Source organism: Lepisma saccharinum, chromosome 7 (genome assembly GCF_977018435.1).
Source record: "Lepisma saccharinum chromosome 7, izLepSacc3.1, whole genome shotgun sequence".
Classification (NCBI taxonomy): Eukaryota; Metazoa; Arthropoda; class Insecta; order Zygentoma; family Lepismatidae; genus Lepisma; species Lepisma saccharinum.
This window is the reverse complement of record NC_139235.1, coordinates 51,042,151-51,064,135: the sequence shown is the minus strand read 5'-3', so window position 1 is coordinate 51,064,135 and position 21,985 is coordinate 51,042,151. Positions and strand designations below refer to the sequence as shown.

The window sequence follows — 21,985 nt, the reverse complement described above, 5'->3', positions numbered from 1 at the left end:
TCAATAAGATACAGCTTCACTTATGAAAAATAACGTTGAATACACTAGCGAATAAAATTTGAGCGAATGAAGTGATTTCGGGATAAATAGGCTGCATAAAATCAATACTTTCTTACGTCTGTAAGTTCATTCTCTAATGTTTCTTCAGAAACAGACCGGCTGGTGATTTCACGGTTTACAAGGTTGCCAAATTGAAGACTCCGGCCTGTAATAAAGCTGGGTGGGCACTTGACCCCCCAGATATCTGGAAAATGTTCACGCAATTCAAATGGCAAAATTGTAGGTCCATATATTATTTTTTTTAAAAAAATATTGTTTTCTGCGATTTACAGGCTGTTAGCTTCAGAAATTAACTGCCATGTTCAACAAAATAACAAGAGAAAGTTTTCACGAGAGACATTACAATCATGTCGACTGCCGTAACTAGGGGTGGGCAGGACGAAAAAGAAATGGTCGAAGCGGGATTGGGAAGGCAATATTAAAAATTCTGGCGTTCGGAACTGGAAAAAAATTCCGACCAGGTTGGAAAATTTTCGGAATTTGACTATGAAAATCTCAAATTGTACACAGTATTTCACTTATTTTTTGCATTCCTGGAGTTAAAATTGTTAATTTCAAGAAATTTTGAGACACTTATAGTGTCTCAAAATCAAAAATATCAAGAATTATTATCTTTTAAATAAGATTCTTTGGAATTTACCGGCTGTTTGTGATTACGAAAAGTCGAGATCTGAAAATTCACACCTCGTCATTTCCAATTATTACTTATTTTTTACAGTACCCTTTGGCATGTAAAAACTAGTATTAGAGGTAGCATGAAGGACAGTAGATTAACTGATATCTGCTTGATATCTGTGCTTTGTGAAGAAAGACATAGAACTGTTCATCAACAAAGTGATAGATGTTTATGAAAAGGAAGTAAGGCAAATCCAGTTTCTATCTAGATAGCTGACTTGAGTCTGAACTTCTATACAGCGCCAAAGTACGTATTTAAAATTAAATTTGAATTTTATGATTTGTAAAGTAATGCTATTATTATTAGTATCATCAATAACAACAAAAACAACAAGACAAGTTTCTATGACTGAAGGGAAGATATGAAATCTGATGATGCCCCACTGAAAGAAAATCTTGCGGGTGGCCTTGGGGTGGGCATCCCCCCCAAAGCAAAAAGTTTAATTCGCACAGTGGACACTTATATAAATATAACACATAATATCTTGGTTTAATTCCATAAAATGAGAAAACGTGAAGGATACGGCAAGTGCGTGCAAGGAAGCTACATCTAACACAACGCAAAACGAAAGCTAGACATTAACCCGACAGGACGCGTGTTTTTCTGCCAGGACGTTGGACACTGGATAAATCTTACTCACAAGTCAAATTGCTTCGTAAATCCGAACTATAATTTTTGATAGCATGCAATAATAACACCAGAATTGATTAAAGTACTATTATTAGGTTTTAACATATATTTATAAGTTTAAAAAAATCCAATTGGTTATACAAAGTTTAATCACTTGCGGCAGTGTATGAAACACGTGTCTATAAACACATTCGAAAGCTTTCGCTATAACATTTATTTCATGTCATCAGCTTTTAATAAATTGATTTAGGCGTAGTATACACATATTTTAGGAATGATACTTACCGAAAAAGTAGACACCCAGGCAATTATCTACATGATGTGAACATGTAGAATAATAGCGAAGAAATACTTAATAAGACATTCATTTGTAGCACTTAATGCATAAATATGGCTAAATTATGTTTTTTTTTTGCCCTATACAAAAGCGAATAGGAGAGAAAATACACGTTAGCTTATGGGATTAAGAAGTTTTCTTCCCTTCTTCACTGGAGGGCCTAATCGAAAAAGTGGCTTCAATTTTCGTCGCCGATCAGCGTTGCAGCGAGCGTTCCAGTTATATATAGTTCAATGGTAAAGACAGACGCAAACTGGCAGATAATAAAGAAAATCCAGCAGAAGGGATAACACAGTGCAAATGCTAAATACATAACATCAAAAGAGAACGTGCATTAGCTGTAATTCGAACTGGTACAGTGACTTTGTTGCAGAGTGAAAAATCATTGGGGACTGGTAAATATATAGTACATATTTTTCTATGTATGAATTGTTATGATATACATATTTATTTTTACAAAAAAAATCATTAATATTTAAATATGCATATTGTATATTGTATATTATATAGAGGAATTAATTTTTTGTTACTTTTTTATATATCATATATTTACAAAGCAGCAAAGTAATTCCTTTACCAACTGGTCAAGAATATCGATAAATTAAAAAAAAAAAATGATTTCATTTTGTACAAGTTTTTGTTTAGTTTTTTCTTTCAATTAATAAAAATCTTTTATCAGTCTTGTATACTCGTTTTTAACTTTATCTTAACCATTAGTCAAAAGTAGAAGAAAAGCGAAGTAAAATAAGCGAATACATCATTTTACAGTTGTTGTGCAATATTGTTATTGCAAATCCAGAGAGAGAGTGAGAGGGAGAGAGAGAGAGGGAGAGGGAGAGAGAAACATGCAACACTCAAATGCACGATATTCTCCTTAGTAAAGTACAGTCTTAGAAAAAAATACCTGGGCCACGGGACGTAGAATTTCGTAACGTCTTAAAGCCTGTTGTTTATGCAACCCAAATAACAAAATATTCGCTTAAGTTTGCCTGGTGATTCTGAGTTCTCGGGAAGGATTGAGTTTTGATAGCATGAGTCACATGACTCGTGCCCCAGCCACAACAAACAGCTGGGTGCTACGATGCCTCTAGAAGAAAATTTCAGGAACTGATTTCTTGACAAGAGCTACTCGTAAGGAAATATTATTCTTTCAAGTGATATTAGAGTCATTGTCAAGAAGCTTCGCTGAAATGATGGTTCTCGTCACAGACCACATGCCACACGTTAATTGTTTAAGTCCAGTTCATGCACTGGACCTACAGATTAAAATGGGATCCGAACCAAATGCCTCTCTATTTGATATTGAATTCGGAAGCCTTTCATTACATGGCGAAGACGTTACCACTACGACATCAGAGAGGCAATGGAACCCCTTGAGAAAGAGATAAGCGAGAATTGCTACGTGACAAATCATATTTGCCCGTAAATTTTAAAAATAAGACAATATTTTGTACTGACAGTTTCGAACCGTGGGAGAGGCATATATTTTTTTGTACCATCGTCCATTTCACGAGTTTATAATTCTTCCTCACCGACACGAGTAACGCGAGTGGTAGAAGAAAAGCGAAGTAAAATAACTGAAACAGAAATAAAAGGAAAAAGCGAAATAAATTTTATTCATAATATTCTGCAGTCACTTGAGTTGTATTCACGGGATGCTATCTTTAAAGAAATTCGTGGTCTCTTCCTTGTCTTTTTCGCTTTCTTTGTGCTCTTGCTTCCCCCGTCACGATTGGTCTAAAACTAATTAATACGACATTAATTAAACAATCCAAACAACGAAACAATGCACAATCAACTGCACAAAACAACATTCCAAATGTTTTCGAATCGGAAAACAATTGAGATGCTGTAAAATGACTTAAGATGCAGTAATAAAGTGGGAATTCGGTACCGTATAGAATTAAATCGGTAGAGATGTTCGATTTGATTGGATGTTTGTTATTTAGATTTGCTATTCTTTCACTTTTGGCAAATAGCGACTATGAAGATGAGTGATGCTATGATGAAATTGATGAAGGGACACTTACCAAGGACACCCACGCCTAAGTCGAGATTCTAACCAGGGACCCATGGCATCGTAGCGCGCTGTGCTAACCACTCCTCCATGGAGTGGACATTATACCATATGTTGTGTGCTCAATTGGGATCAATCAATGGAATGAATAGGCATATTATATGATTAATAAATTCATATCATAATACCACGTCATATTATTCGGCACGAAGTAACATCAGAGACATTCAATCTTGCATTTTTGCCTTTCAACTAATTCTTTGAATTCAGGTTAATCACAACAATAAGATAAATTATGAAGCAAATGATAGTGAATGTGGGATATTATTACGAATTACCTGACAGAAACAACATTAAGCAGGCTCGGTGGTCAAGCTCATTAAGTGATTGACATTCGATATCGTCGCCAAAGTTCCCGGGTTTGAGTACCGTCCTTGTCGGGGGTGTTTGACTATTTCGTCATCAATTTCATGTAATGGTCACTCGTCCTTATCGTCGCGATCATCGAACAGGGAATAAAAATTATAAAAATAAATACGATGGTTGTTGAGTTGGTGTTTTTTAAGTCCACTTTATGCACAGTAAGGCTAATCGGGACTGGAGCTACAGTTTCAAGTGGGATCCGAACCACTTGTGCCTCCACCAGGTATCGAACCCGGGACCCCTTGATTACAAGGCGACGACGCTACCACTGCGCCATCGGGGAGGCCCTAATAAATACGATGGAAGAGTACTTATTTAATCTCTCACGAAATCTCCTACAAAACCGGAATATATAAAATACATGTATATTCATTCACATACATTTTCGATTTCTATATTTAACTAATCGAGACCGAGAACGGGAGAGCAATTTTCAATTCGACAAACCGAGAGACGGAGAAACTGTCAAGTCTCGTTTCTTCTTGACACCTACGTAATCGAGTTGTTCTGTTTGTCATTGGCTTTGTATTGGCAATTATTGTCATTATTCTTCCCCTGTAGGTAAACCATAACGATGAATTATGATGAAATGAAGCAGATAAAAGAGCAAGAACAAGAAAGTCATGCCTGTTCGGGACTCCTTATGTAACGAGATTTGAAATTCTGGAGAAGGCGTCCGTGTTTCGCTTGGTTTTCTCTTTCCTCTACTTCTCTTATATTATCATACATGTATAATAAAAATGGATCTGATACGATATGTTGCGATTCATAATTGTGCTGGTTAGATGCTACAGATGTGAACTCCAACCTGCAACATATTATTCCCTTTTGTTTCGTATCTGGTTGAACATGAAATTTTCTTACACTGTGACAATTTCTTTCTTAGTTTTGGTTTGGTGCACAGATATGCTAATCTGGACTCGACCTTCAGTTTAAAGTGGGATACTAACCACTATGTGCATCCACCGTGTATCAAACCCGGGATCCACTGATTACAAGGCGACGACGTTATCACTACGCCATCGAGGAGGCCCCATGACAAAATGTTATTCACTCGATCTCTACCATAATTTATTTCAGCATTTACATTTTCGTTTTCTTCTTCTTTTTTTCCTTTTGCTAACTACTCTTATACAACTTTTTTTTGCAAACCAATAAGTTGCTGACCAAGGCAGTTTATTAAGGTAAAAACACTTAACACGTAACGTTTCGACCCTGTATCAGGGTCTTCCTCAGACGAAGAACTTTTTTTTTTTTTTTTTTTTTTTTTTTTTTTTTTTTTTTTTTAGTTTAGTTCTTCGTCTGAGGAAGACCCTGATACAGGGTCGAAACGTTACGTGTTAAGTGTTTTTACCTTAATAAACTGCCTTGGTCAGCAACTTATTGGTTTCAATATGGAAACAAGGCTTAATTATATTACTTTTTTTTGCGTCTTCGAATTTCTTCTTGTTTCAGGAAAAAATATTACATGCAGGCTGTATAAAAATCCCCCGTTCAAATAGATAAAACGTTCACTCTCGAGAACTAATTTACATGTTTATCACTAACGTAACCATTAGGAAGGAAACTATTGAAATGCTAACTGATATAACTGCAGATGAAACAATACTTACAGCCACTAACGAAATATCTATTCTTGTGTAGCCTCACAGACAACAAGTATATGGTGAGTCATTCACTCTTGCTGACTACGGGCGAAGGTCACTGAACTAAAGGGTGGTGGCAAGCAAGCAGGCTTCTGCTCTACCAAAGACGAGGTCACGTGTTCCAGTTATCAATGGCGTACGAAATAAGGAGGAACACAGCTATCTGACGTATGTTTTGGTCCCGTCAGAACACTTTATCGTCGTGGCCTTGAAGTTCCCTCAGGGCACTCCTACGTAAAGGCTTCTTAGCTAGAAGGATATCTTCCCCATTGAGTGGAGGAAAAGTGGGTGCGTATAGAGGTCCTTCAACTTTCGTATTCTTTTTCATTTCAGAACCCGTGCTGTATCGTCGACTTAATTCAATCTATCCGATGTAGGTTTTAGGTTCTGTTTCTGTTCGGTTATTTCACGTTGTCTTCCTGCTTATTCGCGACGAAGGTTCTGGATTCGATAATCTGGACAATAACGGGATTGTGTTGGTTGGTTGATTGGTGTCTTAAGTCCACTTTATGTCCTGTTAGGCTAATCGTGAATGGACCTATAGTTTAAAGGGGGATTCGAACCACTATGTTCCTCCACCGAGTATCGAACCCGGGATCCCTTAATTACAAAGCGCCCACGATCCCACTGCGCCATCGGGGATTGTGTTCGAAACGAATGAATCAAATTTGAGTGATATGATATGCAACCATTGGAAGACTATTGAAAGAAAAGCTATGGGAACCTGGCAGTTTTTCTACTGCAGACAGGAAACCATAAACATGGAAGAGAAGCTTATATTCTATGAAACCTGACGCTATGTGCTCGAATACTGGCTAAATATAATCCATAGAGGCATAGCAACGTTAAACAACCTCTTATATGATACATATAGGTTTAAAAAGGTCGAAATACAAAGATTGTGTGCGCCTCACTGATGGCGTAGTGGTAAGGCCTTGTAATCAAGGGGTCTGGGGTACGATACCAGGTGATCGCACATAGTGGTTCGGATTTCACTTTAAACTGTATGCACTTCAGATTAGTCTATCTGTGCCGATGACTCAGTCGGTAACGCGTCTGACTACCAGGTTATAGGCCCCGGGTTCGATTCCCGGCCGGTTCAAGCCCGGGAACTTTTCTAACGTTGGAAGCGGCCCCAGCGCCCACCCAGCGTCGAATGACATGGGTACCTGGGGGAAACCCTGGGGGTAAAGGCGGTCAGGGGCGTGATGCTGATCACATCACCCCCACTCAGAACGAATCAATAAAGTGTGGGGCGGCGTGATGCTGATCACATCACCCCCACTCACGAACGAATCAAGAAAGTGTGGGGCGTTACCCCCACACCCCCTATACGCCTTCATGGCGTAGCACCAAGCACAGGTGAGAACTTTACCTTTTTTTTTTTTTTTGCATAAAGTGGACTTACAACAAACTTTAAACTTGCGATAAAGATTATGATAAGGTATTAAAGAATTGGGTCTAACACATTTTTTTATTGTTTACCAATGACATTGTTAACTAATATTCTTAATTTCAGTTTCAAGATGAAATCGGCTACGAAATAAAAGGAGTGGGTTCATATTTCTGTTACGAAATTCCACTTTTGTAGTAGACCTGTGCCACACTAAGTTGTGACAATAAACAAATCTGAGACACTTTCAAAGTATTAAATTGCTATCTACGTATTTGGGAAAAATCTTTCAATATAATAATTTTTTTGGACGCGTCAAATCATAGTATTTAATTCCTGTTTTAGCAGCTTTAAGAAACCTGATTGGGGGGGGGGGTTACAAATGCCCTTTCTGCTCCCGTCAAGTTACGCCTATGACAAACAGGAATTCAAAGTAAAAGACTGTCCCGACGAAATTGGGAGACACGTCTGATAGATTTACAATTGGGAAAATCATAATTAAGCGTGTAGTTGAAAACAACCTATTTTCATATATTGCATGCAGCTCTACATTTTCTGCAATGTGAACAAGAACTGGGGACGTGGAGAAGCACAACACTCCACGTAACCAATAGTCACGTGACCCTCTTTGCTTTCCTGTCATGTTGACCTACGCGTGGAACACATTTCTCGGTGTTCAGACAGGCAAAATCACCCGATCATCGAAGGGTGCAATATGTGTTGCCTACCCTCCTGCATTACTTGCTCCTATTAAAGCCTTATGGGGAAGAACTTTTTTCCAAGACTGTACATATATTTGTAGTCAAAGGTAATTGCATATGTTTGTTGTTATAACAAAAACTCCCCCCGCGTCGGACATTTTTCATGGGGTGAATTTTTAGACCAAGTTGGTTGGTGGGAGGAATCTTCCTTATTCCCCAGGATTTCGCACCCTGCCTCCTTGATCATTAAATAATCACTACACCACAGTGACCTGAACACAATGGAAGCCGAGGCCGAACATGGTTACACGCACATTCAGCGAATATCTTCCGTGCTCACTTACCTCGTAATCAGCTACTTCCAGGAGAGGAGCACGAGAGAGTGACGTTCCAGAGACTGGTCCAGCTGGGAGGCTGCGAGCGTGGTTATACTCTGCGGAAGACCTTGGCAGGGGATTCGTAATATAGCGTCATTCCACGTGCGAGACTACCATTGTAGTGTCTTTCACAGGAGGAGGAGATCCAGTAAATAAGAAGGATTTAGGGTCTCACGCTGCCAACTATATTATTAATGCATTCCTTATAAGGTCACGCCACGGACATACTCCAGATGTGTTGAAAAGAACATATCGCTCACTAGACGCAGAGAAACGCGGCAACAGAACTTCTGCTACTGCTTCTATTGAAACTAAGGCTTTCGTAACACCACTTCATTACGTATTTCGGGTGATTGAGTTGGCGTTTTAGGTCCACTTTATGCACAGTAAGGCTAATCGGGACTGGACCTACAGTGTAAAGTGGGATCTGAATCACTATGTGCCTCCAGCGGGTATAGAACACGGGACCACTTGATTACAAGGTGACGACGCTACCACTGCGCCATCGGGGAGGGCTACGTATTTTGGCATCATGAGTCCTGCAGTCCACTAAAGCTTGACGCCCACTGAGACGTGGAGATACGGAGATACGTTGCAACAGACCAGTTTCCCGTCGTCTAAGTGGGCGATAATGTTTGATATAACCAGCAGATTTCTGGTACGGAAATTCCTCGCTTCAGTTCCCAGCGTTTCCCTGTAGTGGTGGTTCCACCATTTCATTTCAATGGAAGCAGACAAAATATGTTTTGTTGCGATCTGTTGCCGCGTTTCTCTGCGTCTCAGTGGGGTTAGGCTATAGACGGTACTATACCCTGTCCCATGCACCTCCCGAGCAAGGTCAGAGAAGGGAGGGAAATCGAGTGGGCAGAGCGACGCTGTACGCACATGCTGCTGCAAAGGCTTGGAACTGCAGTTGCTTTCCCCCTCCATGCAATTCCGTTCCCTCTCACGTTTCCATTGGTTGAGCCGTATCGCGTCAGTACTGGTGTAGTGACTTGCTTTCGTTCGATTTTTTTACTTTTGATTGTGTTGCGAGAATTGGAAAAAGAAGGTAAAGAAATGAAAGCAATTGAAACTTGTTTACGGTGATTCTCTGGCCAGTACAACAATGACAGAGAATATTTGTCCTCAATAATGTTCGCACGGTTATCAATTTTCAGCGGGATATTATGATTTTGTACTAGTTCGTAAGAAAAGACTGCATCTGTTTTTAATTTCCACGTCCGTAATTTCCTTATCCTGCCATCGATAATATAAACTATCCGTTACGCTAAAGACACGAAGAAAAACATTGTAAAAAATAACCAATTATATGCAAGACAATTGCGAAATTATACAGTAAAATGTTTTATTGAAAATTAAAGAAATATGTTGTTAAAACGTGATGTTATCAAGTTGGTCTATTTCGGGTGATTTTCTTCAGATGCGTAAAGATCTCACCCCAGCATTCAATCCGATGCCAAATAGAAAATATGTTATAATTAGATTTTAGGTTTTTAATCTATTTCTTTCCTTTACCGGTATGTAAGTAATAATAACTTATGCCAGCGTTTCGTTAAAAAACGCAACAACTGATGACGTTTTATAGTGCCTAAAATAACCTATTTTGCTTGTTAGAACCTACTTTAGGTTTACGAGCCTAAATCAAACCTTTTTTTAGATTTTTATATATTTTTAAAGGTTTTTCAGGATTGTTTTGTCACGCAGAAGCATTTGCTTTGTTTGGTCACGAGACAATTCAATGGCGAACGTGTTTGAAACGTACTCTCTGTCGATTTCCTTTCCTCCAATTCCATGGTGATTCGTCAAAGCTCTAAACAAAGCAAAATGGCTGGTGCCACTGTTGCCTGTACAATCCAAAGTGGTATGATCTGTGTGGTCTTGCTCACTTTCGCGTCACTTCCGTGCTTTGTGGCATTCACGCCTTGCAAACTAACATTTCAGCATTGAAGTTTGCACCACTGACTATGATTTGTTGAACGATTATTTTCAGCATATAAGATATCCTCACAGACAAAATTACGGAGTTTATCTGTGGATAACATGAAAAAAAGATTGTTGCCTAACTGTACTTCGAAGAGGGGACTTTAATAACGACTTCCCAATGGTAAGTTCCGCCATCGACGTCGGGTTAGGAACACACTTAACGTTATGCAAGATAGTGCATATTTCAGGATATAGGTGTCCCATTTTCCTTGCCGGTGACTATACCTAATCAGCATTTTTCAGGAATGTTTTAAGTTTTTTTTAACATGCTTCAGGAATTTTCGAGCCTAACTTAAGATTTTTAGGACATATTTTTGGATTTTTAGAACCTATTTTAGGGTTTTTTTTAGATCCTAAAATTCCGAGGTCTAGTTATAATATAAAGTCCCGGGCCCTAGTAATGATGCTTTCTAGAGCAGAGAAAGCTAAGATTTCCTCTTTCCAAATGTGAAGACACTTGTGTATACCACGAAACAGGACCCTTCTCGGGTACGTTCTATGTTGTTTCACTTCACACTCACAAAAATCAAAGTTTCGTAGCTGTTTTTCTACAAACGAAGATCGATATCAGTTGATTAACAAAGTGGATGGCCTTGCGTTCTTCACGTTCACTGTTCAGCTTGGGGCAATTGAATGGGTGAGAAACTGGAGACGCTTACTTTCTTTTGTGACACAAATCGCCCCTCACAATTTTCGTTCATTTTTCTTTCATGCGCCTATGGGCAATTGCATTGTGACGGGTGTCACATTCAGATAAATTTATATTTATTTTTAAATTATTTTCTCAGCACCTTCAAATATGTAACTGAATCAATTCATATAATTTCATTTTCCTTGATGAAAGTTATATAATTTCAGAATATGAAATTATCCATCTCAATTTTTAGCTACAGAAAATACATTTTCTGTTATGGTGACGGGTGTGACACTTCTGAGACTTAGCTCTAGGACTTTCCTCAGTCCTTCAGAAAGCTTTGTGAAATATATGGGTATACTGAAACAATTTTATTTTATTTTCACAAAGCAAACTTTACTCGACATTTACATGATTTTAGGTTCTAAAAATATTACTTTATACTTTTTTATAAACATTTTTTGCCTGTGATGGGCGTGACAAATTTTGTGATGTATGATACACCATGCACATGTCACGGTCTCAAACTGAAGCAGTAAAAAAGCAATTTATTATAGGAGCCATTTCATTTAAAAGTGGACAAACAACGTTAATTTTATTTTTATTCAAAGTGTCACTTTATATACATGAAATTGAAGGGGAAACTATTTGCAATTACATGTATAAAAAGTGATACTTTGAATAAAAATAAAATTAACGTTTTTTGTCTATTTTCAAATGGAATGGCTCCTATAATAAATTGCTTTTTTACTGCTTCAGTTTGAGACCGTGACTTCTGCTATGTTAATCCTTTTTTTATGTTGTCAACTTGATTAGACGAGACGAGAGAGGCACATTCTCGTCTGGTCTGATCTCGCTTTCCCTCTCGTCTCATTTTCAGTTTAGTCTCCGTTTCTAATCATTAGTCTCCTTCAAGTATTGATTGGTCCCTCATTGTTGCTAAAGGTCCAGGAACCTATAAATTCTCATAGGATATATTGGGTTTCGTACGATCGGAACCTTTCTATTTCTCGCACAATTTAATTCGGTTCAAGTTGCGTATTGCTACATTTCAGTACTTGGACCGGATTTAAACTGAACCGTCAATAAGGTTGCTACACCGTATTGAAATTCATCCGGCAATGAAGTTTCTGGACCGTATTTATATTCATCCGGAAAAGATTCCTGGACCGTATTTAAATTCATCGGGAAAATGAGGTTCCTAGACCGTATTTAAATTAATCCTAAAAAAGTTTCTGGGTATTAAAATTCAACCGGAAAAATGTTCCTGGACTGTATTAAAATTCATCCGGAAAGTAAGGTTCTTGGACAATATTTAAATTCATCCAGAAAAAGGTTCCTCGACCGTGTATAAATTCATCCGGAAAATGGTTCATGCAGATCATTTAAATTCATCCGGAAAAATGTTTCTGTACCGTATTTAAATTTAGCCGGAAAATATTGTTTCTGCACCGTATTTACATTCATACAGAATAATGGTTCTTGGACCTATTTAAATTCATTCAGAAAAATATTCATGGACACTTTTTAAATTCATCCGGAAAAGAAGTTCCTGTAGCGTTCATCCGAAATTTAGGTTCTTGGACCGTATTTAAATTCATCCGGAAAAAGGGGTTCCTGGACGATATTTAAATTCATCTAGAAAATGCTTCCTGGACCGTATTTAAGTTCATCCGGCAGGGGTTTGTGGACCGTATTTAAATTCACCCAGAAAAAGATTCCTAGACAATATTTAAATTTATCTAGAAAAAGGTTCCTGCACCGTATTTAATTTTATCCGAACAATATGGTTCCTGGACTGTATTTAAGTTCATTAGAGAAGTTCCTGGATCATATTTAAATACATCCGGAAAAAGGTTCATGGACGGTATTTAAATTCACCCTGAAAAACATTCCTGGGTCAAATTCAAATTTTTTGGAAAAAGTTCTTTGAAAGCATTGAAACTCACCTGAAGAAAAAGTCACTAGGCCGTGCTTAAATTCATCCGGAAAAAAAGATTCTTGGACCGTATTTAAATCCATCAGAAGAAAGGGTTTCTGGACCGTATTTAAATTCATCCTGAGAAAGCGAAAGAAAACGGGAATGCTTGCAGGGGAGAAAGCGAGTGCAGCTACCAGCCTTTGCATCGGCGCCACTCGCTTTCTCCCTTTCTCTACCGTTATGCACAGCTTTGCTCCACAGATTCCCGGGATAGCGTATAGTCTATTCACAAGTGTCGACATGACGAAATGAAAATACGTGAAAACAGAGGAAAATGAAAAATTATTCAAGGATTTAATAAGTGTTCAATAGTACAGTCCTTTTCACGGTCGAGTTGGTGTTGGAGTGGCGGCTAGCGCGCTGGGAATTGAGAGCGCGTCTGTCGGCAAACAGGATGCAACATCGGCGTAACTAGAAACCATACTATGTAATAAAATTAGCTCGTACAATTACATTGACAGTTACAATTAAAATTGGCACGTACCTTTTTACAAGAGGTTTTGAAATTTATGTCCTCTTGCTTCTACACACTTAGCGGCATCAGTTTAGTAAATTTGCATCGCGTATCAGTTTCTCTTCTGATATTGCTTCACTTTCTGTCCTGATGCTATCTTCAATTTTTTCTAATCTATGTATGCCGGCCGCCGTGGCGAAGTGGTTAGCACAACGCGCGATGACGCCAGGGATTCTGGATTCGAATCCTGGCCTGGGCATGGATGTTTGTGAGTGTCCATTCATCAAATTTATTATATCATTACTCATCCCCATCTTTACAAATTAGCCAAAAGAGGTACAAAGCAAAATAAAGCAAATCAATCAATAATTTAATGGCTTCAGGATTAAAAGCTTGGTAGCTTGCTAACAAGACGTCATAGATATATACTTTTCTTGCGCAAGGCGCCGGAGGGATTTTTGAGGAGTATGTTCCAATCGTGTTCCATTTCTCCTCACACACCGTTTCACCCTTCGCTTCTTATCAAGAACAGACACTGTTTCCCTAAATTTGTTCACAAGTATCTGAAAACTGTCTCTGTTTGAAACATGAACATCTGGGAATGTTGCGGCAAGACGCATTCTAACTTCCCTACAAGGATTCGATATGACGTAAGAGTCGTACATAAAAATTCTTTCTTTAAATTGTACGGATAGCGTCATATTATTAGACTGCAGAAAAGCACCAGTAATACGTAAAATAAATCAAAACAATCTCAAACGCTAATAATTCTCAAACACGTGCAAGCTGGCCACCAGTTATCTTCATACTGAAGCACTGACGTGTCCAATGCCAAGGTCAGCGTAAAGCTGTGGGTCTAAATGCCGGCAGGTGCGCTCTTACTTTCCGGCTAGCTAGCTGCCGCTCTAAGGCCTACTCGGCCTTGAAAAACGCTGTATAATTTCACTCGTGGTCACGTTCGCATCTAATCAGAATTTTTTTTATATAGAAATCACCTTTAAGGGAAAAATAAACTGCTTGTTATAAATGTAACGTAAGATAAGAATCACATTTAATTTGACAGCAAATTGTCACATGTATGTACATACCAACTTAACTGTTGGAGAAGCAATACAAACAATGAGAAAGAATATATTTCCCACACTGTCTGCATTCTAAAATTTTGGTACGTAATACAAACAGCTATGAGAGAAATGTTTTGACCAGTTGCACGTCAAAAAGTAACTGGTTTTGATCATTATTGTTAGCTTCTACACAAGTATAGGATGTCCTTAGAAAATAAAAAGTTTTAAGAATGTGGGGGGAGTAGGGAAGGGGGACGATATCGAGGGTGTATCCTGACGTGCGATTTATATTATATTTATTGGTTATGATGAGCAGGGGGCGCATTTTTGCATATTTGCTTTTTTTTCCTTAAGGAAAATTCATATGCTCTCAACGGATTTATCCATTTCACTTGATGTGGATTACTCTGGCAAGGTTTTATAGTGGATATAAATGCTTATTTGAAACGTTAGTGCATATTTTAGCTAAATGTGCATATAGTTCTGCATATATTGGGAGTAATTTTCATGTAATTGTTCGTTTCATGTTTGTCTGCTTCATTTTCCCCGTCAGCACTTAAAAATAGCCTACTTCGTCTGGTCATGGGCACTAGTTGGGTCAAGAACATTCCAAAACTCACCTCATACTATTGAAGGTGGTCTGGTTGCGAAGATAGAGAACCAATGACCTTTCAGAGATGTGAGTCACATTTCCAAATTCCAGCGACAACACTGGGGTCGTATTATTTGAGGATTATCTGTTAATATGACATTTTGATAAATCTGTGAGTGTGTCTGTGTGCACTGCAGAAGTGACAACAAATGCCGATCAAGAGAAGAAGTAACAGCTCTAAACATGTAATACATTTCAGTCATTTAGAGTAGTTTTTGGCAGCTTAATTGGAAAATTGCCGAAATGCAAATTTACCATGCTGAAACAGAGCTTTCATTTTTGGCAACATAAAACATTTGTTGCCTGCGTAGGCCTGAACACGTGATTTTTATAAAGTTATGTTAATTTTTTCGAACAATGCTGCTCTATAACCTAGTGAAGGATAATTCTGTTATTTAATACAAAATAAGAAGATGGTAGAAACTAAGAGAATGATGGGCAGATGACGATATGCACTATGAGCGCATTTTATTCTTAAATTAGACATAATAAAAATACTATAGCTTTTTGCGATTATTTATGTCTATTTATGACGGATGGCAGCTAAATATTCAAACAACATACTGGTTCGGATTGGACATGATTTTTGGGCGATTTTCTCCACGAAAGTAGTAGTGATTTGAGGTGCTAATTTTACTATTAAAGTAATTGGAAGGAGAAAGATGGCAGTCCTATAGAAACTGAGATAGCGTCCGTGAGATTTGTGTACTAATTGATATATTTAATGCCGTTTTTATGAGCGTATAGTACAGTCCTTAGTACAGTCCCTGGTTTCGATAAATGGTCACAATTGTATCTTGTATATTACCTGAAACACAATTTATATATACATTTTCAGCGAAAAGTGCAGGCTCGATCAGGACTCGAACCCGGGTCTCTGGCATACCGTACCATTGCTCTAACCACTGAGATACCGAGCCGGCCTGGCATCACTTGATCTTTCGCTATCACTGTTTTACCTGCGTGGAATCGTCTCTCTACGTAGTGCAACCAACTCCTGTGTGTGCCTAATCTACAACACAATTTATGTTTTTAAAAAAAGTATGCTTTTTTTTATTCTTTGGTCTATCATTGTGCATTATTTTCCATTAAATCTCGCGCGACAAATATCGTTTGTTCGATTCCCATGTTACGGTAGGTGCGAACCACTGATTCATAGTGCAGATGGTTTACTGCCCGAGTTCAATATCTGCCTATAATACATTTATCTCTGTGCAAACTCTATCGCCAACAGAACCGCACGTTAAATGTAGCATTGCATCATTTGAATTGACGGTTAAGGTGATGGATGCACATTCGGAGTGTTGAATCACCGCATTAGAACATCCAGACCATTTTTGTATGTCTGTAGTTGTGCAATTTATGGTTGTGTTATTAATTTGAATAAAAATCCAGTTAAGCTGAATCTTAAATGAAGTATTAAAAATATGGTAAAATTTCGCTGATAGTTTTGAACAGACAAAGATTAGGTTCTTTTTCTTTGTCCATCAAATCTCTTTTCGATATTGCTCAAAAGAAAATAGTACCAGGAGAAATTGAGAAAACTGAACTGGAGGAAGAGTTAGCAATAGCTTCCAGAAACCCAGTTTTGCAGTTCCTACAGGGAAAACCTGTCCAGGATTTGCCTGGGTATATCACAACTGAAATTTATTTATTTGAAAATGCCTCATACAGGAAAATTCATTTTACATCAGGATATCAGCACAAGAAATGAAACGAGCAAATACTGTCCAGTGGCATCTTGTAAAATGGAAAGACCATTTGCAAAATGCAAAGACTTACTTTCTGCCAATCGCAAGAGTCTGCTTCCCGAAAACATTGATAAATAACGTCTAGTATATTGAAATGCTAATGTAAAAGAATAATATATTGATTAATGCAACGAAAAGAGCATAGTGTTTCCAACAAGATACGTATATTATTATAATTGCAATATTGCAGTTTTTAGAGCAAGCGTCCAGACAAAGGAATGTATGAAATATAATCATTTTGTTACATGAAACTAAAAACATTTGTAAATTAGTATGTTTTGGTGATACTAAATAACTTATCAATCCCTAAGATCATATGTTTATTTTAAAAAAGCCTCTCTGAATGCTTCATGTTGACCAGGGCATTCACTTGTTTTTCTCAGTTGTCTCAACCTCTGAGGCATGTAAACAATGCACAGTGTTGTGCTATGCAAACCTCCTGAGGTATTCAGGAAACAGGTAGTTTCTTCTGCCTATGGAGTCAGCGGTTTGCATAGTGGCAATTAAAAACACGATTCGGCATGGAGGAAGAGCTCCATGGCCTAGGGAATATAGAGGTGAGACAAGCTGAGAGGGAACTGACTTTGGATTGGAGTTGAGGAGGGAGAAGAGGTTAGGAGAGCAGTGGAGCAAAAGGGAGACGACGCGCTGGTCAACCGATAGAGAAGCCAACAGAGGACTTAGTATATTTTATTCATCGTAATTATCTTCATTCGTCAGATAGACAAGTAACTATCCTAAGACCCAGCCATGATTCAGGTTCAAAGGTTCAGAAAACCCAACGAGAGACCATTGTCTTTTCTAGCTCTTAAGTTCCTAAATCTTATTTGTACCTTTCGTATTGCCAAGCGTTAACTCGTCATGCCAATGACGAGTGCTCTCATCAGAGGATGAATGATGAATAGCTTACATCACCCATTGATTAATTGGTTAACATTCTTGGTTAGATCCCATGAACTTCACAGTTCGTTACGTTGTGGAGATGCTTAGGGTTCTCATCCATTTCTTCGGAAATGCGATGAGAAAATAGTTCGTTACGTGGTGGAGTGCTTCGGCTTCTCATGCATTTCTTCGGAAATGCGATGAGAAAATAGAATGTTATCTAGTAGAGGTGCTTGGATTTTAATTTATTTCATCATGAAGTAAATGAAAATTAAAAGAATAGTTTCAATAACCAGTTTTAAATTAACCCCACCCCAAAAATTTTCCTAACTTGTTTAGTTTTTTTTAGTATGTCCTTGCCACAATTGATTTTGAAAATACATAGGGCTTAAAGGTTCTTTTTTAAACATTAATGGGGGGAGAAGAATTTATATATGCCATGATAGATGTTTAGTCTAACATGAGGATGAATCCGATGAAACTTATCGACCTCAAGTCAGGGTCGGTCATCAGCAAAATATAAAAATGCGGAGGGACCTGCGCCCTAGCTCTGTCGTGGTTACCCGCGTCGGGCTGGCGTCTTGGTATCAGGAGCGTCCGGCATTCCGAGTGGCGGAAGGTTCGATGTCGGGTTTTAGGCAGCCACATTTTGCCAAAAAATGCGGTCGGCCCAGGGACGTTCGTGGACGTTTCCCTATCACTTCGCTCCTGGTAGCGCTGTGATTCGCTCGCGAACCCGGTACCATGGCTACGACAGAATTCCCACCTGGGAAAATTTTACCATTCCCAGAATTTTAAATAAGGTAGGAGAATAAGGCATTTCGATTCGATGGCTTCTTGCATTTACAGTGACTTTAGAACGTAAAAGGTAGGAAATTTTTTTTACATGACATGATCTTGGATACGAAAATTATCACAGCGTTGGTTATGAGGATTAAAATAATGCAGTAAGCTACAGAAAACGATTTTTTTACCCTTAACATATTAATTTATTAAAAACGTGGATTAAAAGTGAATATTGAAGTTATGTTATGAACGAGGAAAATAAATTAGAGTATGTTGACTCTGACTCAGTGGCACTATGTGCATTTCAACGAGTCATAGCAGAGAGTATGCTTGTTTGAGTCAATATTTTGTTTTTGTTATTATTATTAATTGAAATTCCTTAAAAGTTTAATTTAATTTGGTTTAAAACTGACCGTAACTTGTAAATGATTTAGAATGCTTGAACTATAACTGCTAAGACTATTGCAACGAGGATATTACATTTTAATATATATATATAATTATGGGAACGAATAAGGCCCCGAGGACCACTCATTTATATTCTTAATGACTGAAGTCTCCTAGCACCTCATGAAGGGAGCTTAGATTAAGGAGATAGTCAAGTTTATACGAGATAGTCACTTGCCTTATGTTACCTTAACTTACGAATACATTGCCTCAAAATTTTCAATTCTTGTTAATATGTAAAGAAACGAAACGCTAATTATATTCCTGAGCACGCTGTACATTTAATGTCCGCTATATAGTATATAGTTTGAGTGACGTACCGTGATTTAGGATATAAAACGCCGATTAATTAAAAGTTCTAGTTGAGAAGTATTAGATGTATAAATAGGCTGCTGTGATGTGAGATGTCCGTACACAGGTAAGCAGTAGTGACGTGAAAGAGTCCGTACACATATATACATATACTTATGCTTTAAGCACAGTTAGGCACAGCCAACTTAATTTGAATAACTAGAAGAGAATTAGGAGAGAACTTTACACGGCGTGGACGTTTCTCACATATTGACGAGATTTTTTTGTTATTATATATTTATATTTTTTTCTCTGTCCGAAACAATGTTTTGTTTGATTTGATTTTGATTTGATTTGATTTAGTTTATTTTACTTCGCGTTTTGTGCCTCTTGGCTAATTTGCGAAGATGGGGATCAGTGATGAAATGATGAAATTGATGAATGGACATTCACAAACAACCAAGTCCAACCGGGATTCGAACCCGGGAGCCTTGGCGTCGCAGCGCGATGTGCTAACCACTCGGCCACAGGGTCGGGCAATGTTTTGTTTGACAGTTGAATATTTATCCTTGGCATGTTATAGCTTCGAATGTTAAAAACTTTAAAATGTAGATTGTTTTAAATCTTAAAATATAAATATTGCAATTTTTGCTCCAAGTTACGGCATTTATTAAACTGAAACAGGTCTAATATTTTAAATCCACTTGCGTAACATAACATTCATTTATAATAAAAATGGCACTAATAATATTAAAGGTTAAATAAAAGCAGACTTATTATTTAATAATGTGCTTTAGGCACAAAAGTTTTTTTTGCAGTATTGAAAATACTAGCTCAGCAAGTACATCACTAAATCACACTTCAGAAGAAGGTATATAATTATATTAGCAAAGTTTTATTTTAAGCGCCAGTTATTGAGAATATTTATTTTATATGAATATGTAGACGTCGACGTCAAGATTTTATTGCGCCCCAATAACAAGTATTTTCCTTCGGATATTGAATCATGACCAAAAATCCTAGAAATCCATTCTGCCATCGCAGAATGATTATGGTTAAACCACAACGGTTTTAGTTTCAAACTTTGCCACAATAATATGCTAAGCATATTTTAGAATGAGTTGAGAGAATTAAAGATTCTTCGAGTTTTAGTGATGTTAGTATTTTAATGCATTGAAAAATCGCATAAATAATACTTATTATTTTATTTCAGGTAGTCAGGAGTAAATCAGTCTCAATTTTTACATTACCTTGTACCTCAGTACGGTTTGCTTGATTTTAAGTATTTAAAAATAAAGATAACACCTGAAATTAAATAAGATAAGTTTGCAGTAAATTTTAAAATAAGATAAGATAAACAGCTCTTAAAAATTTAGAGAATAAATAAATTACATCAGGTAAATAAATTAAGCAGATAAATTGAGCCTAGATTCAGAAATAAATAAGTTGAGTTAAAATACGTAATAATTTAAACTAGGCAGGCATAAAGTACGTGTTAGTTTTGAAGAACTGTTTGTCTTGTTGCCTAAGCAACATGAAAATCATTGCGATTTTAGTTATGTTAAATGGATTTCTTCCATACGTAAAAGCTTCAAATTTTATTTATCTGCTGGAAAAGTCTTTCGATTATCTTCATATTATTATTACAAGTTTATTATTAGCAACATTTATTATTAGTATTTTTACAATTTTCGTAATTTGTTACTGTAAATGTCAACGCAAGAAATCTATTACTTATGACCATGAGTGTACCAACGAATTAGCTTTAAGTGAATTTGATAATGATCCACCGTCCGTGGAACAGCTTTACGATGATGTTACATCACTTGTTGAAGTGGTACCGTTAAAAGTAATTCACCCGCCTATACCTCCACCCGTTCCTCAGTCTGTTATTATTCAGCAAAGTGTAAAAGAAGAAGTTCAAGATCCGTCCCGAAATATATTAGTCACCAAAGACGACGTTTTAGATTTGCTTAAAAATATTGTATCTGTCAAAGATATATTTCAGAAGTTTGCCGTAAGCAAGGGTCCAAGTTTTGTTCAAAACAGCCGCAAAATTGAAAGTGAATTGAATAGTTTGACCTGTGTCCTGCCCCTTGCAAAAGTTAAAGATTTATTTGTAAGTCAGCCAACAGCAAAAGTCGAAAAAGTTCCAAGTTTTATTCAAAAAGCAGAAAGTCAGCCAAACTCTCAGGTTCCCGAACCTGTTGTATGTTTTACTGATCATATTTTTTTACGACTACACGTTTGCCTAAAATTTCTATTATATTTATTACGTATTATTCGAGTGTTCGAGTTTTGCAGCCGCACGCTGACAGCGCGACATACTTTCGACTCTCGCAGCTCTTACTAAACTTTGTTCGTAGTAATTTAAAGTTTTATCAACATTAACGCGTCACGCAGCGACTCAGCGAATCCTAGCGCTCCATTCCCTTCTTACGTTCCTTACTCCGTCGTATTTTAAGCGTCCAAGCGGGAGAATCTTTTTGCCCGTTGCTCGAAGCAACGATTCCCCTCCCTCCGTTATTCCACGGAACCCGAACTGTACCCGAAGTCGCCCGAACACGGCAACGAGGCAGCCAGCCTTGCTACTTGCATTGAAGCCCTCCAAGCAACGTCGGAATGCAACGCTAAGCGGAAATACATCGCCCGCTGAGTTTACAAATTCCTTGTATCGCCTCGGAGTTCCTCCAGAGCACGCTAGAAGCACAGAAAAGAATTTAACATGGCAAAGACAACGAAAATTTTAGACTCTGCATATTTTTTTGATCCAGTGGCGTTCGCTCATTAAATTTTC

At 37.7% G+C, this 21,985-nt stretch overlaps 1 protein-coding gene across 1 annotated transcript in view; it reads right to left on the bottom strand.

Annotated features, from left to right (window-relative positions):
* The window catches only part of LOC145989851 (superoxide dismutase [Cu-Zn] 5-like), a 78,610-nt gene extending 70,263 nt beyond the window's left edge, over positions 1-8,347 (bottom strand). The window contains exon 1 of the mRNA XM_083125307.1: positions 8,228-8,347. The gene's annotated coding sequence lies outside the window, so the exon portion shown is untranslated. The remainder of the gene's footprint in view (positions 1-8,227) is intronic.
* Between the last annotated feature and the right edge of the window lie 13,638 nt (positions 8,348-21,985).